Below are 19,316 nucleotides of genomic sequence, written 5' to 3' on the forward strand. Positions count from 1 at the left end.
GGTCTTACAAAGTAACAAAAGAAAGCTAGCACAACAACAATATCTTCCAAGGTTGATCTTGAATAGCACTCAAAATGAATCCGCAGTTATCCTGAAAAAATGTTTACCATAGTTTGATGAGTTTGGCTACTCAGTAAGTGATCATCATAATCCTAAAAATAATCATGATTGAAAGATATCAATATTTTCCAAAAAGAAGATCTATTAACAGAAATGCATTAACAGTTTCACTTTCAATAAATGCATAATTAAGTACATTCCGATTAATTGAAATGCTTATAACACTTTTAACGGCAGTGCATAATTCAAAGGATTTCACAAAATACCCTACTGGCGTCCCAAGTAGGTCACCTATATACCCCATCAGCGTCCTGATGGGTCCACTTAATCCTTATCGGCGTCCCAGATAAGTCCACTTAATCCCTGCAGGTCCACTTATACCTCACCGGCGTACCGGATGAGTCCACTTAATCCCTACCGATGTCCCAGATAGGTCTACTTATACCTCACTGGCGAAACAGATGAGTCCACTTGCATACTTAAATTATTTCTAAATCTCTTTAAACATTCAAAAGCAGCAATATCATGTACTCAACATATCACTGAAATCATTAATATGAATTTCACTTAAACCATTAATAACAGTCACTCTCTATAACATTTCAAAAATAACCAATCAAATATTTTGGGCTCAAATTTAGAAAGGTAGCAGTTTGTAAAGGCATTCTAGCATAATTGCCAATTTAATATGTATAGAAAAACTCTTATAGAAATTCAAGAATACGGAATTATCACAATTTATGGGATATCAATCCACAAATAAACATTTCACAACAATACTATAATCAATTGCAAAAATGTCAATTTTTAAATAATAAGGTAGTAATTTGCACATGAATTTTACAATGTCTAAATATTCAAAATAGTAGAAAGAAATATCACAATTTTACTAAAAGCAGAAATATCACATTTATTTCTAACAATAGACAAGAAAAATAAATAAATTTATTTTTTATAATTTATAGCATTCAAAATTTCTAACATAGAAAAAATATCCCAATTTTTATAAAAAAGTTTATTTCTCAAGATAATGAAGTCACGTGCGCATAAAATTTATCACGCCGAAAATTCATGATAATAAGCAGAAATAATTATTTCATTTCATTTTTAAAAAGAATGGATTATTTTTCGAGGCAATGAGGTCACTTACACACAAAACTTATAAAATAAAGATCCCGGAAGGAAATATCAGTATTTATTAAAAACAGACTATTTTTCAGGAAGATGATGTTACTTACTCACAAATATTTGAGAGGGAGCTTCCGATAAAAATTTGGCTCGAGAGAGGAGTTCACTGTATTTCGACCAAAGAGAAAAATCTCATAAGTTTTCTAAGGCAGGAGTCTTCACCTCTTTGAATTTAAATTTTACTAACATAGTATTTTATTCTTTTATTACGTTACAGGTGTGAGCGTTAGTTTACGCTTTAAACACCTAAAGCTTTTATTACGTTACAGGTGTGAGCGTTAGTTTACGCTTTAAACACCTAAAGCCCACGTCCTTTAGTGGACGTGGCAAGAGCAAGGAAACACAAAGCTTTTAAAACAAAAGCTTTTAAAAGTAACGATGGCCCCTAAGGACCATCATGTTCAAACGAATCGTCATGTATTAATAGTTTTTTTTTTTTGAAAGTTTAGAATTGTTACATTCTTCCCCCCTTAGAGAAATTTAGTCCTCTAAATTTGTGTACCTGATTACTGAAAAAGATTGGGATATTTTTCTATGATATCGTCTTCTCGTTCTCAAGTCGACTCTTCTCTTGAATGGTACTGCCATAATACACGGACCAAAGGAATCTCCTTCTTACGCAACACTTGCACCCTTCTATCTAGTATCAAAATTGGCTGCTCAATGAAAGATAGGTCTTTCTTGATCGGTAAAGGTTCATATTTTAGGATATGGGATGGGTCGCGCTGATATTTTCGTAGTGAAGATACATGAAAGACATTATGGACGTTTGCCAATTCGGGTGGTAAGGCAAGTCTATAAGCGACACCTTCGATTCTTTCTAGGATTTCAAATGGTCCGATGTAACATGGGCTCAACTTTCCTTTCTTGCCGAATCTCATAATGCCCTTTATTGGTGAGATTTTTAGGAAAACTCGATCACCTTATTCAAATTCAAGATCTCTCCGTCGGCTATCAGCATAACTCTTTTGCCGACTCTGAGCTGTTCTGAGCCTTTCACGAATTAATGTTACCTTATCTGTGGTTATCTGGACAATTTCTGGCCCCAAAAGCTTTCTTTCACCAATCTCATCCCAACAAATGGGTGACCTGCATTTCCTTCCATACAGGACTTCATATGGTGCCATCTGAATACTGGCTTGGAAGCTATTATTATAAGCAAACTCAATCAGGGGTAAATGTTCATCCCAGCTTCCTGTAAAGTCAATAACACAGGCCCTCAGCATATCTTCCAAGGTTTGGATGGTCCTCTCCGATTGTCCATCAGTTTGGGGGTGAAAGGCAGTACTAAAGGTGAGTCTTGTCCCCATGGCTGACTGTAGTCTAGCCCAAAATTTAGAAGTAAACAGAGTATCCCAGTCCTATACAATACTGACCGGAACTCCATGCAACCGCACTATTTCCTTAATGTACAACTGGGCCAGTCGATCCAAAGTGTATTTCGTGCGAATTGATAGAAAGTGGGCAGCTTTGGTCAATCGGTCCACAATGACCCAAATGCTATCATGTCCTGAATTTGTTCTAAGCAAGCCAGAAACAAAATCCATAAAGATGTGCTCCCACTTGCACGGGTAAAGGCTGCAACAACCCAGCGGGCCTTTGATATTCAGCTTTTACTTGTTGGTATGTTAAGCATTTAGACACAAATAGTGCTACCTCTTTTTTCATATTATTCCACCAAAAGATTTTTTTCAGGTCTTGATACATTTTAATACTTCCGGGATATATCGTATAACGAGAATGATGTGCTTCTTCCAAGATAGCTTTCTTCACACTCTCATCATTCGGAACACAAACACGACCTTTGAATCTTAGCAAATCCTCACTACATATAAAGAATTCATCTCTCTTTCCTTGCTTCACCTCTTTTATAATTGTTATTAGCTAAGGGTCTTTCTTTTGTGCCAATCGAATCTGTTGGATTAATTGGGGTTCTGCCTTAATATTGGCAATCATACTTACCACACCATTAATGGACGGAGTTGGATGCCAATACACTATTTCCTCTAACAATCTCATTTCTTGGATCATTAGATGAGCTAAGACTTCCGTAGATCTTCTACTTAGAGCGTCGGCCACAACGTTAGCTTTTCCTGACTAATAATGGATTGTACGGTCATAATCTTTTAAGAAATCCATCCATCTTATCTGTCGCATATTTAAATCCTTCTGAGAGAAGAGGTATTTCAAACTCTTATGATCCGTGTATATTTCGAATTGCTCAGCATATAGATAATGCCTCCATATTTTCAAAGCGAATACTATTGCAGCTAGCTCCTAATCATGAATTGGATATTTTTTCTCATATTCTTTCAACTGTCTGGATGCATATGCCGTTACTTTCCCATATTGCATTAGTACACAGCCCAAGCCTTTATGTGAAGCATCACTATAAATCACAAATCCCCCACTCCCCTCAGGAATAGTTAAAATAGGTGCTGAAGTTAATCGAACTTTTAGTTCTTGAAAACTCTCCTCACATTCACCTGTCCACTCAAATTTGACATTCTTCTGTATCAATCGAGTCAATGGGGTTGCGATTCGAGAAAATCCTTCTACAAATTTTCTGTAATATCCTGCCAATCCCAAAAAGCTTGGAACTTCAGTCACATTACTTAGTTGTTTCCAATTAACAACGGCTTCAACCTTTGAAGGATCAACTGATAGACCTTCCTTTGATATAACATGTCCTAAAAATGTCACTTGTTCAAGCTAAAATTCACATTTACTAAGTTTGGCATACAATTTCTTTTCTCTTAATATTTGTAATACCATTCTTACATGCTGGTCATGTTCCTTCTGATTCTTGGAATAAATTAAAATATCATCGATGAATACCACAATAAATTTATCCAAAAAGGGCTTAAAGATCCGATTCATCAAATCCATAAATGCAGCCGGTGCATTGGTTAATCCAAAAGGCATGACTAAAAATTCATAATTACCATACCTTGTTCTGAAAGCTGTCTTGAGTACATCTTCACTTTTAATCTTAAGCTGATGGTATCCAGATCTAAGATCAATTTTTGAAAACACTTGTGATCCTTGTAATTGATCAAATAAATCATCAATTCTAGGTAATGGATACTTATTTTTCACTGTCACTTGGTTCAACTGTCTATAATCAATACACAATCTCATAGTCTCATCTTTCTTTTTGACAAACAGTACTGGAGCACCCCAAGGTGACACACTGGGCCTGATAAAACCTTTATTTAATAATTCTTCCAATTGCTGTTTCAATTCCTTAAGTTCTGCAGGAGCCATTCCGTAAGGTGCCTTAGAAATTGGTGCTACCCCTAGCAATAATTTAATGGAGAATTCAATTTCCTTATCAGGCGGTAATCCTGGCAATTCTTCTGAAAAAACGTCGGGAAATTCTCGGATAACTGGAGTGGTATCCAAATTTATTTCTTCCTTCATATCTTCTTTGATATAGGCAAGAAAGTCTTGACACCCTTTTCGAAGGAGGCAATTAACTCGAAAACAAGAGATTAAATATGATGGGGAGTCTTCTTTGACACCATTGAAGTAAAATACTGGTTGATTCGGTAACAATTTTCTTATAACAATCAATACTTGCATGGTATGCAGAAAGCCAATCCATGCCTAAGATTACATCAAAATCTTGAATTTCCAGGAGTATTAAATCAACCAACAGTTCCTTTTCTTTTATCTTTATTACACATGATTTGTACACTATATTGGTGTTAATTGAATCTCCCATCGGTGTGGCCACCTCTAGAATGTATTCTAATTGTTCTGGTTCTACCTTTAAGTGACATGAAAAGTGTTGTGACACAAATGAATGAGTAGATCCAGGATCAATCAAAACATGAGCTACTTTTTGAAAGATAGTAAGAGTACCTTGGATCACTGATTTTGTGGCCTAAACGTCTTGCTCGGTAATCGCAAATACTCTTCCCTTCATCTGAGGCTTTGGAGCTATCTCTCCCTGCTTTGGAAGCTGTTGTGTCTGTATGCTAGGACATTCTCTAATCTGGTGTCCCAATTTTCCACATTTAAAATAGGCTCCGGTATTCTAATAACAAGGGCTTGATCCATGATTTTTCCCACATTTTCTACATGGTTTTATTGGGTTTTGAAGTGGCGAGGGCCTTGGCTTCTTGTTTGGCCTTTCAAACTGTTGTTGATTAGATGATGTAGGTCTAACATGACTGTTTTGATTTTTCATCTTTTGGTAATCTTCAAAATCTTTTTCGACAATTTGGGCTCGATCCACTATTTCAGTATAAGTTCACAATTTCAAGACTAATATTCTTCTTCTAATAGCTAGCCTGAGACCCCTTTCAAAATTTTTCAACTTTCTTGCCTCATTGTTAATCATATGTGGTGCAAACCTGGCCAATTCAATAAACTTGGCCTCGTACTGTGCTACTGTTTTATTTCCTTGGATTAATTCTAGAAATTCCATTTCTTTTTGGTCTCGAATAAAATCTGGGAAATACTTTTCATTAAATGCCTTTAGAAATACTTCCCAAGTCAAGGGTTTATTTTCTTAGACCAATACTCCTTTTGCCATTCGCCACCAGTGTTGTGCCTCACCTTCTAACATAAAAACTGTCAAGGCCACCTTCCTATCATCAGGACATTCCATAACCTCGAATATTTTTTCCAATTGCATAATCCATCCCTCGGCTTCCAATGGGTTTATAGCACCCTTAAAAGAAGGTGGGTTTAATTTCTTAAACTATTCGATAATACTCCCACCATTTCCTGTAACTGACTGCCTGGGTGGATTGTTGTTGTTCCATCTGATATTGTATTAGAGTAACCATATTTTTCAAGGCTTTGTGAATTCCTTCCATATTAGCCTCAGCTATTCTGGATCTTCATTTTGTCTCGATCTGTACATACAATAAACATGATTTTAAGTACATTCTTTTTAAATTTCCTAAGAATCTTAAACCTATTGCTCTGATACCACAATTGTCACACCCCAAGAATATACAATACAGATATTCCTGAGGTGTGACAGTCCAAAACATATATACAACTCTTGATAGGACAAATTTACAATGGCGACGTCTTACAAAGTAAAAAAAGAAAGCTAGCACAACAACAATATCTTCCAAAGTTGATCTTGACTAGCACTAAAAATGAATCCGCAGTTATCCTGAAAAAATGTTTACCATAGTTTGATGAGTTTGGCTACTCAGTAAGTGATCATCATAATCCTAAAAATAATCATGATTGAAAGATATCCATATTTTCCAAAAAGAAGATCTATTAACAGAAATGCATCAACAGTTTCACGGCAGTGCATAATTCAAAGGATTTCACAAAATACTCTACTGGCGTCCCAAGTAGGTCACCTATATACCCCATCAGCTTCCTGATGGGTCCACTTAATCCCTATCGGCGTCCCAAATAGGTCCACTTAATCCCTGCAGGTCCACTTATACCTCATCGGCGCACTGGATGAGTCCACTTAATCTCTACCGGCATCCCAGATAGGTCCACTTATACCTCACCGGTGAAACAGATGAGTCCACTTGCATACTTAAATTATTTCTAAATCTCTTTAAACACTCGAAAGCAGCAATATCATGTACTCAACATATCACTGAAATCATTAATATGAATTTCACTTAAACCATTAATAACAGTCACTCTCTATAACATTTCAAAAATAACCAATCAAATATTTTGGGCTCAAATTTAGAAAGGTAGCAGTTTGTAAAGGCATTCTAGCATAATTGCCAATTTAATATGTATAGAAAAACTCTCATAGAAATTCAAGAATACGGAATTATCACAATTTATGGGATATCAATCCACAAATAAACATTTCACAACAATTCTATAATCAATTGCAAAAATGTCAATTTTTAAATAATAAGGCAGTGATTTGCACATGAATTTTACAATGTCTAAATATTCAAAACAGTAGAAAGAAATATCACAATTTTATTAAAAGCAGAAATATCACATTTATTTCTAAAATTAGACAAGGAAAATAAATAAATTTATTTTTCATAATTTACTGCATTCAAAATTTCTAACATAGATAAAATATCACAATTTTTATTAAAAAGATTGCTTTTCAGGATAATGAGGTCACGTGCGCATAAATTTATCGCGCCTAAAATTCATGATAATAAGCAGAAATAATTATTTCATTTCATTTTTAAAAAGAATGGATTATTTTTCGAGACAATGAAGTCACTTACACACAAAACTTATAAAATAAAGATCCAGGACGGAAATATCACTATTTATTAAAAACAGAATATTTTTCAGGAAGATGATGTCACTTACTCACAAATATTTGTGAGGGAGCTTCCCATAAAAATTAGGCTCGAGAAAGGAGTTCACTGTGTTTTGACTAGAGAGAAAAATCTCATAAGTTTTCTAAGGCAGGAGTCTTCACCTCTTTGAATTTAAATTCTACTAACATATTATTTTTTTCTTTTATTACGTTACAGGTGTGAGCGTTAGTTTACGCTTTAAATACCTAAAGCTTTTATTACGTTACAGGTGTGAGCGTTAGTTTATGCTTTAAACACCTAAAGCCCACGTCCTTTAGTGGACGTGGCAAGAGCCAGGAAACACAAAGCTTTTAAAACAAAAGCTTTTAAAAGTAACGATGGTCCCTATGGACCATCATGTTGAAACGAATTGTCATGTATTAATAGTTTTTTTTTTTTTTTTTTTTTAAAGTTTAGGATTGTTGTTTATGGGGTTCTCAAAAAGACGATCTAGTGTTCACGGGTTTCTCCAAAGACGAATCAGTGTTTATGGTATGTAAGTGGTGTTCGTTTTTATGTGAGAGAATTGAATGTGGTTTGAATAGGGATCGAGGGTACAACCAATTGACTGCTTTCCCAATGTGTTTTGTGTGTGAACAGATATCGAATACAACTGATGAGAGTTGGGAAAAGATGCGAGTTGGGAAAAGATGAGATTTGGGATATGATCGAGAGAGAGAGAGAGAGAGAGAGAGAGAGAGAGAAAGAGTGAGAAAGAGATTTTGGTTTGTGTTAAGGGTTTCTCAAGAAGACGGGTTATGGGGAGAGAGAGAGAGAGAGAGAGAGAGCAATAGAGATTGTAGAGAGGGAGGCTACTGATTTGGGCTGAAAGGGAACACAGATCTAGAGAGAGATTTGGGATGGTGTTTGGGTTTCTGAGGAAGATGATAGTGTTATGGGTTTTTGTGAGAGAGAGAGAGAGAGAGAAATAGAGATCGTAGAGACAGAGAGAGACTACTGATTTGGGCTGAGAGATATAGCATATAATTAGACACTGATAGTTTTGAATATCCAGTTGCTATATCTCTGAATATCCATTTGCTATATCTGTTCACACGTGTCTCGGTGTCTAACTATGCACTCTCACTCTCTCGCTCTCTTGCTGCATTTATATATTTGTGTGCATTTAGGAAGGATGAATCGCTTCTGAAAAAGATTGTATTGATTCTCTCCCAATTGGTTGGATCGTAGGTGTAATAATATATTTCACGGGCGAGGTCTTTGTCTTTATGCATCTATGTTTGCATTTATATGTTGTGTGGTTCGTGGACGTAACACAATTTCTAGATCAATCAATCCGTTTATCTAAATGTTTGTGTTTCAAATTTAAATACTCTCCCTCCTTCTCTCGCTTGATCTTTTGACCATAATGTTGTAGGTTTTCGGAAATTGTGACTTTTTGGACTTGAGGAATTGTTTGCTCTCATCTTTTTTCATTACATGTGGAATCTTAATGTGATTATTTCCTCAGAATCTCATACAATAGCAACACTATAATAAAGAAAGGTATTGGTTAGGTTTGCATATTGTTTGTTAATATTTTGATAGTGCTAAATGAGAAACCCTATAGGTGGATCTCTCAAGCATGTTTTTTCATGTTAAATGCTTTACTTGAGAGAGTTTTTCCCTTTGAGTTTTTTCAAAAGGCTGCCGTATTGTTTATGTTAATGTTAAAAAAAAAAAAGTGTGCCCGATTCGTTCAAAAAATGTGATCATTAATGCATATTGGCCTCAGTGATTTGATTATACTTTTGTTGGTTAATGAAAACATTTAAATTGCAGCGCATCACATAAATGGACATTGGCCAAGGCTTCGAGTAACTCGCCCTAGTCTAAATTGTTAAAAGATAAAGAGATCAGGACAAAAACAATAATTTATTATATAAGATCCCATCTTTTACATCATACCTTGAATGACATGGTGGTTAGCTTTGCCGCCCTTACGGGATGCCACTATTCACAAGGTCTTGTGCTAGATTCTTGCGGGTATACAGGCCGAGTAACACGATGGACTTGGTGGGGTCGCAGAACACTGGTTAATAATGAATACAAGTGTTTAAAAAATCAACTCAGCCATGGTACTCGGACTTTGGCGGAGGCGAGTTATACGTGCGAGTCAGTTTAACTTGCTTGAGTCTAGCTCTTTTTTTTTTGTAAAGAAAATGCAAAAAAATAATAATATGTATAATTGTCGGCATGTTTTTACGTACAGAAAGTTAATGAAATATTGGTTACATTGTATGACATTGAGCAGTTGCCTTGCTAAGAAGTCTAGGGTTCAAATCTTTGAACCCCACAATTTGATTCTTGAACTTCTATCATATAAAAGAAGACAGTCTTTAAAAGCAAAAGTTACACCACCGGGATTCAAACTCGGACAATGCTAAGAGACATGCATACCCATTTACTAACATGTTGTACAACCTACTCAGCCATAGCATGCCTCGCCCATACGGTGTGACCGAGTCCGAGTGCTCTCGACTGAGTTTCAGAACACATGGGTACCATAAGAGCCATCTGTTTATGGTTTTATGCGATGAGTTTTCCCTTCTATCAAAAACAAGATTTATTGATGTGATGAACAAATTACTTGAGGTTATCTTTGTATTTACTATTCAAGTTCAGCTATATCTAAAGACCAGCCTTCAAGCTTTTGAGACAAATATCACAAAGCTTTCCCTGTTCTAGCTTAAATCAGGTATGCTATAAACCATCAATTGTAAAAGGAATACGGTTTTTATATCGTCTTGGGATATGATGTCAAATCATAATCCATGGTATTTTCATTATGACGAGGGCGATTTTAGTCATAATGAAAAGGTTCTTTCTCATAAGGCTTTATAACTCATTTGAGTTAGGTGAGAAAAAGAGGTTAGAAGAAAAAAAGAAGGAAAAAGGTAGATAGGAAGCATTGGAAGAAATTTTGGGGGTATTTTGTGAAAAACGCTAACACCACCATTTGGGTTCTAGTTGTGCCATTTTATCGGAATTTCTTCACGACATCTGTGAATCGAAAAAAGGAGTCGATTGTCGGTGATTTTGTTTTACAAAGTTCTTTTATTTGAGCTATCCTTGAGATTATATGAGGTAACTCTACCTGACCTCAATCTTGTATGTTTTTCCTCTTGATAGTGGATACATCTTTTCCATCTTACCAGAGGACGTAACCCATCTTGGGTGAACCACGTAATTGTGCGTGTCCCTATCTACTTTCATTTGTGTTGTCCTTTGATTATTTCCCATATTACTTGTTTTCTTGCTCATATATTTTTTTCCAATTACATTGCACTTGTTATTGCATCTTGGGCATGTTATTTTGAGTTTTGAAATTATTGTCCTGGGGTGCTCACCACATCGAGTAGGGATTTGAGATATCCCCATTTTCTCAAAAGGGAAAATTGGGTTATCCTGATAATCAATAAGTGGTATCAGAGCTCAAGGAATTAGTGTAGTAGTTTTAAAAAAATAGCATCTCAAAGTTTGAGGTGGAGAAGTTTAAGGGGACAGATAATTTTGAAATTTGAAAATAAAAAATGTAAGATTTATTGGTACATCAAGAGAAACACAAGGCATTAAATGTAAAAGATAAAAAACGTATCAATATGATGGATGATGATTGGGATGAACTCGATATGAAGGCATGGGCTACTATTTACTTGTGTTTAGCGAATGAATTTTTGTTTAATATTGTTGGTGAAAAGACGACAACAAATTTATGGGAAAAATTAGAAAGTTTGTATGAAACAAAATCTCTCACAAACCGAATTTAAGACAGAAGCTCTTGTGACAAGAGGCCGATCAAATGAATGGGAAGATTCATCAAGGCATCATTCAAGAAGTAATTCATGATTTTGATTCAAATCTAGATGGCTCAATAACAAGAATGTGTAATGGCATTGTGGGAAGCCCAATCATATAAGGAAGAATTATTTTAAGAGAATAGGGGTGAATTCTTCCAAAGATCTTGATGCAAGAGGTGAAACGTTAAGTGAATCAAAGAACGAAGTAAATCAAGTTGAAGATTCTACATCCGAATCATAAAAGATGAAGTATTGACGGTGGCATATAACTCTATTTTTTATCAAAATTGCATACTTGATAGTAGAGCACTCATCACATGTGCCCTAATAAATCATCGTTTGACTCCTACAAATCAGGTGACAGATAACTGGTATCCATGGGTAATAACTCAACCATCAAGGTGGATAGAATGGGTTCAGTTTTCCTAAAATTGTTTGATGGGACTATTAGGGTAATTAAGGTTGTTAGGCATGTGATGGAACTAAAAAAGAGCTTGATTTCCATCTCTTCTCTAGATTCTGAAGGTTACAAGTTCACTAGTGAAGGTGGAGTAATCAAATTATCAAAAGGAACTATAATTGTGATGAAAGGAGTCCTAGTTGGGGCTTGTACAAGTTATTGGGAAGCACAATAATAAATGCTGCAGTGAATTTGGTGGTAGAAGGTGAGGAAGTTCCATTTCATCAATGTCATAGAAGATTGGGGCAAATGAGTGATAAGGGTCTGGAGGTCCTGATTAAGAATTTTATTCCTGTACTTAAACTTGATGGATCTGAATTTTGTTAGCATTGTGTCTATGGAAAACAATATAAACAATCTGGAATATAGAAGATTGGGCCATATGAGTGATAAGGGTTTGGAGGTCCTGATTAAGAATTTTATTCCTATACTTAAAAGCGATGGATCCGAATTTTGTGAGCATTGTGTCTTTGGAAAACAATATTGATAACCTTTCTCGACTGGGAAACGTACAAGTAAGTACAAACTTCACTATATTCACTAGGATGTGTAGGGCCCTTCACCAACTAGATCCTATGGACGTTCATTATATTTTGTTTCATTTGTTGATAACTTATAAAGAAAAGTATGGGTCAAACCTCTCATGTCCAAAAGTGATGTGTTTTGTACAGTCAAGAATTTCAAAGTCGAAGTTGAAAAATCTACGGGGCATAAAATCAAAGTTCTTGGGACTGATAATGGTGGAGAGTTTGTATCAATGAAGTTTGAAAGTTTTTGCAAGGCGGAGGAATTATTAGGAATTACACAAATGCCTAACATCGTCAATAAAATGGTATGGTCGAGAGGATGAAGCACACTTTGATGGAGCGTGCGAGGTTTATGTTAAGCAATGCTTGTTTAGAACAAGAATTATGAGTGGAAGCTGTATCAATGACTTGTCACGTTATCAATCGATCACCTTCGGTAGCATTGGGAAGCAAAACTCCCAATGAGGAATAGTAAGAAACTCCTAGTGACTACTTCTATTTAAACAAATTTAGTTGGGATGCCTATTCACTTATTCCAAGTTGCCAAAGGAACAAAGTAGATCCAAGGTCAAACAAGTGTATATTTAGGGGTTATAGCAAGGGTGTGAATATCAGTTAGAGAATCCAAGTACTCGAAAAATAATCACTATTTAGGATTTGCATTTTAATGAATCCACGGTATTGGCAAAGGAGATGATGACGAAGGAGAATGGTCAAAAAGTGCAACAAGAGAGCTAAGAATTTGAAGGCAACCCCAAAATACTTCCATCAAGTGCAATTGTGCCTTATGAGAATATACCCATTGATCATGGTGAAGAACATGAAAACGTTTGAAGTCAAGATGAAGAACCACATGGCCATCATGATGAAGTTGTTCCTTTGCCACATAAGTGTCGTATTAGAGAAACTCGTGTACCCTAGTGGAACAAATATTTGGTCAAAGGATATGGAAAAAGAGATATTGGCCCTTCAAAGAAACAAGACTTAGGATTTGGTAGAGCTACCAAAAGGTAGAATGGCCGTTGGTTGTAAATGGGTGTTCAAGATAAATAAGGGGCTCATTGGCCAACTTGAAAAGTAAAGGGCCAGATTAGTGGCAAAAGGTTTTTCACAAAAACAAGGCATTGATTTTGATCAAAATTTTACACCAGTAGTCAAGTTGGTCTCAATTCGATTCGTGCTTGGGTTAGTTGCTATGGATGATTTAGAGCTTGAGAAAAAGGATATGAAGACAATTTCTTTGCATGGAGTACTTGAAGAGGAAGTGTACATGCAACAACTAAAAGACTTCATAGATAAGGGCAAATTAAGACTTGTGTGCAAATTGAAGAAGTCGTTATAAGCGCTCAGGCAAGCATGAAGACAATGGTAAAAAAAATTTGATATGTTCATAATGAACTTCTGATACACAAGTAGTAAGTTCGACCATTGCATCTATTTAAGGTTCTTTGATGATAGTACATACTTGATTTTAATTTTATTTCTGAATGACGTGCTTTTAGTGTGCAAAGGTGAGGCTAAAATTGATGAGCTCAAGACTTCTTTGAGCGAAAGATTTGAGAAGAAGGATCTGTAGATGTAGACTGCATAGCAAATCCTTGGTATTGAAATTGGAAGTGATAGCCAAAATGGAATTTTGTCACTACACTATCTCAAAAGGGTTACACAGAGAGGGTGCTTGAAAATTTTGGCATGAAAGATGTGAAGCCGGTGAAGACACCCTAGCGCTTCAATTCATATTGCCTTCAAGGCAAAGTCCACAAACAGACAAAGAAATAAGAAGCATTGCTAAGGTGCCCTATGCAAATGCGATTGAATGTTTAATGTTTGCCATGGTATGTAAAAGACCGGATATTGTGCATGTGGTTGGTGTTCAAAATCGGTTTATGGTAAACCTCAGAAAGATTCATTAAGAAGCAACAAAATGGGTGCTTTGGTACTTAAGAGACACAACTAGTTATGCAATCACATTTGGCAAGGGCTCAACTTAAATGCAAGGTTTTGTAGATGCAAATATTGCCAGTGATCTAGGTAAACCTAGGTCGACCACCGCATTTTCTTTTTGATTTGTAAATGGACCAGTAAGTTGGTTTTCAAGGCTCCAAGACATAGTAGGATTATCAACTACCGAAGAGGATGACAAGGCAGCAACGAAGGCATAAAAAGAAATTCAGTGGCTTCAAGGATTGATGGATGAGATGGGCCTTGTGTGCAAGCCCATGAAACTATTTTGCGACAAAATGGGTGCTATTCATTTGTTCAATAACCCGGTTCACCACAAGAGGTCAAGACACATATTGGTTCAATATTATTATATCTAGTAAGCTGTTGAAGATGGAAGAATTTGATTGGTCAAGATCATGACCGATGACGACCTTGCAGATATGCTTACAAAGACCATCCAAGTGTAGAAGTTAAAATAAAGCCTAACTTCCCTAGGTTTCAAGAAAGGAAAGTGTTTTACGTTGTTTTTGACATACTTGTATCCTCGGGACAAATAAGGAGAGAGTCAATAACAACCTGGTCCTACCGGTGCCAAGGACACCACCAGACCATGAGAATACTGAAAGAATAAGCTTGAAACTGGGCAACCTCTAAAGAAGTATTAGAACGGCTTCAAAATGCATGAAAATCGTAGTTTGGGGTACCTTAAGGATATTCACGAAGTTTTGACATATTCTGATAGGTTTTTAAATCGTCAAAATGAAACTCGGTTTTCAAGTTTAGCTCCTTCCATGTTGAAAGTGGACTACACAACTACAGACCTATGTTTTGGGTCTCAAAATTGAACCATACCCTTGCCATTGAATTTAGAATTTCGAAAAACTCCCAAGTACAAAAGTTTGGCTCAATCGGACTCTCTGGGACCATTCTGGGCCTCTATTACCATAAAAGGGTAGGTTTTATACTATGGAGGTGTGGCCTTAACGAACCAGTTTCCATTTATGGAAACACCATGTCATCTCAATTTGGGTGAATTTCAAATGGTCATATCTTGATGGCCATTTTGGTATAAGGCACGCATCTTGGAATGAACTTAAGTGAGATAATTTCTAGAGAGAAGATGTGCTCAGAAATGTGCGAATTCATAAGAAAACATCCAATTCTTTGGAAGGCAATAGTTGAAGATTCTGACGACGGATCATCACAATAATGGTTTTGTTGTGACCGTATGTCGAATAGCTATAGTTTGGTACAAGTTTTACACACAATTGGAAGTTGGAAGATACAAATTTTGAAGTTGATGAAAGGCACGATTTTTCAGTTGCTGGAAACCCATTTTTCGATAACCTTTTAAAATTGGAAAAAGGTCAATTCTAGACCAAAACGGATGAAAATTACTGCAAACTGATTGTGACAAAAATGAAGACTTGGAACATCACAAATCGAGCTACATTGATGCTAAAAGATTTGCAATGTTTTTGAGCTTCGCTGGATTTAGGGTTCTGCAAAAAAAAATTGTTTCAGGGCAATTAAAGGGTATCAAAACGTTCACAGGAGTGTAAACATCAATTCCACGACATTTGATCACCCGAATTATCATTGTAGGTGTCCGAAAAACCTCTCGAAGACTAGCATGGCAAGAGGCCCCTTATGGAGGGATAGTTTTGTCATTTACTAGTAATATTTTATGTAAGTCTTGCCTCTACAAAATGATATAATCTGGTAACCTGTTACTACATGCATGAAAAATTTGAAACAAAAACCCCTATAGTATGCGTAGCAAGATCTAAACATAGTCTCTATCTCTCTTCTCTCTCTCACTCTTTCCAATTTTAAAAAGATTCATCATGATAGAGATATTTTAGGTGAGAAAATAGTAAGTAGTCATGCATAAATAGAGAGAGAGAAGGGGGTAGACAGAGAGGGAAATGAAGCACACCTCGTTGTATGAAAAATAAAAAATAGCTTACCCATTTGAGAGGTTGAGAGGGGCACGTAAAGGTTTCTTGACCTATTTAAGATTTCTAAATCTAATTACATGATAAGATCTCTATTTTAGGAGAGGAAATTGTAAGAATAGATTTTAAGACATAGGTGGGATATAGATTACTCTCTCTCTCTTTCCCTAAAATATGCATGTACCTATCTATCTCTCTCTAATATGCTCTTTCTCTCTCTCCCTCTCTCTTATATATACTCTGTCTCTCTCTTCTCTCCTACTCTTCCATATTTTAGAAGATATGATATGTTTAGATAATGACATAATATGGTAATTTATGAGGTTACTCTCTCTTTCCCCTAAAGTAAACATAGTCTCTATCTCTCTTCTCTCTCTCACTCTTTCCAATTTTAAAAAGATCGAGCATGATAGAGATATTTTAAGTGAGAAAATAGTAAGTAGTCATGCATAAATAGAGAGAGAGAAGGGGGTAGAGAGAGAGAGAAGGGGGTCGACAGAGAGAGAAATGAAGCACACCTCGTTGTATGAAAAATAAAAAATAGCTTACCCATTTGAGAGGTTGAGAGAGGCACGTAAAGGTTTCTTGACCTATTTAAGACTTATAAATCTAATTACATAAGATCTCTATTTTAGGAGAGGAAATTGTAAGAATAGATTTTAGGACATAGGTGGGATATCGATTACTCTCTCTCTCTTTCCCTAAAATATGCATGTACCTATCTATCTCTCTCTAATATGCTCTTTCTCTCTCTCCCTATCTCTTATATATACTCAGTCTCTCTCTTCTCTCTCCTACTCTTCCATATTTTGGAAGATATGATATGTTTAGATAATGACATAATATGGTAATTTATGAGGTTACTCTCTCTTTCCCCCAATGCACACCTTACTGCAAGAAAACTAAAAATTAACGTACCCATTTGAGAGGTTGAGAGCAGGACGTGAAGTTTTCTTAACCTATTTATAAGACTACTAAACCAAATTAAGATATAGAATCTCTCTAGAGAGAGATATTTTAGGTGAGGAAATAGGAAATATAGATTTTAAGATATAGGATAGGTATAGACTGCTCTCTCTCTCCTTAAAATACGCACACATCTATCTATCTCTCTCTAAGATGCTATTTATGTCCCTCTTGTTGTATTTGGTGCTATCCAAAATCACTTACATAAAGAAATCTCATATTTTGTGGGATTAATTAAGATTGATCCATATTATTTGGGATTGAGATATTCCCATATTTTGTGGGATTGAGATTCATATTGATAAGTTTCCTAAGGGAAATAAAAATCCAAAAAGGATTAGGACTCTTGGATATATCTCTTGGACTTTTGAGATATATGTGATACCTATAGATTGAGATATTCCCATATTTTTTGGGATTGGATTTCGTGCTATCCAAAATCACCACCATAAGGAGATCCCATATTTTATGGGATTGAGATATTCCCATATTTTGCGGGAATGAGATTTATATTGATAAGTTTCCTAAAGGAAATAGAAATCCAAAGAGATTAGGACTCTTGGAAGGATATATCTCTTCGTCTTTTGATATATATGTAACAAAAATAGGAATTTCCCTATTTAGTATGGACTTCTAATCTTATATATATGGGACGAAAGTGTATAGAATTTATGTGCCCAATTTGGGTCATCATATGGGAATGGCGGTTACTCTAGAGAGAAAGAGAGCTAGAGCCTCCTGTGCATAACATGCAATTTCCTCTAAGAGAGAAGAAAGCTTCATTTGGATAGAAACAATATGATGGTACCTCTTTTAGACTCCCGAAGAATGAGTTGCTTGTTTGTTTCTTGTAGAGAAGTAGTTTCCATGGAGATTTTGGGTTACTTCCCCTATAGTGAGATAAAGTGTCGTTGCTCTCAGAGTTGTTCTCTTCCTAGACTGTGTTCTAGTTATGGAATAGAGATGAGAGAATCGGCATGGTGCCGCTTGGGAGAGCAGGTTTCAAAAGGGTTTGCTCCACAGTGTTTTAATCGAGGTTTGTTCTAAAATCTTTGATGTAACTTTATTAGTATAGTGGATTTCAGTTTACCGTGCCCGTGGATGTATCCCTTCTGGAATGAACCACATACATCTTTGTGTTATTGTTGTATGTTTCATGCTTTATTTCTTATACTTTATATGCCCAATGTCAACCCATCGAATTTAAAGCTTCTGCCCGCACATTATCTCTCTCATACATATTCTCTCTTTTCCCCCTCTCAAACTTCCCTATTTTAGAAGTTATGATATGTTTGGATCAAGATAAAATATGGTAATTTATGAGATTACTCTCTCTATTCCACCTAAAATATATGTGTTTTCTCTTTCTCTCTCTTCCCTTTTTTCTCCTAAAATATACATACTCCCTCTTCCATCTCTAATAAAATATACATACTCCCTCTTCCATCTCTAATTCTTTCTTATTTTAGAAGATTGAGCATGAGAGAGATATTTTAGGTGAGGAAATGGTAAGTATAGTTTTTTAAGATATATGTGAGATATATATTGCTCTCTCCCTCTCTTTCCCTAAAATATGCATGCATCTATGTATCTCTCTCTAATATGCTCTCTCTCTCTCTCTTATATACTCTCCCTCTCTTCGCTTGCTCACTGTTCCCCATTTTAAAAGATGTGCCACATTTAGATGAGGATATAATATGGTAAGTTAGGCGATTACTCTCTCTCCTTCTCCCTAAGATTTATGCATACTCTCTCTCTTCCCTTTCTTAACTTAAATATACGTACTTTCTGCCTCTCTCCCATCTCTTACTTTTGTCTTTTAGAAAATTGAGCTCTTTCTCTTTCTCGCTTCGCTTAGAGTTACGAATTTCTCCTACAACCTATATACAATTAGGGACCCTTCTTATTTTCGCGACACGTGTCCACCCCTTAACTCTTGCTTAATAATGTAGTATAGATATATATTATATTTTTTATATATTTATATTTATAATGTTTATATATATGCCGGCCGAGTGCATCGAAGGTTCATTCTATTCTACATACACAGTAGTATTAGCTATATATATATCAAAAAATTTACTACGAGAAAATTTTTGGGACTCAATGTTTAAATACATATAATCTCTAATATGGAGATA

This window comes from Amborella trichopoda, chromosome 5, assembly GCF_054954075.1.
Source record: "Amborella trichopoda isolate Santa Cruz 75 chromosome 5, AtrichopodaSantaCruz75HAP2 v2.0, whole genome shotgun sequence".
Classification (NCBI taxonomy): domain Eukaryota; kingdom Viridiplantae; phylum Streptophyta; class Magnoliopsida; order Amborellales; family Amborellaceae; genus Amborella; species Amborella trichopoda.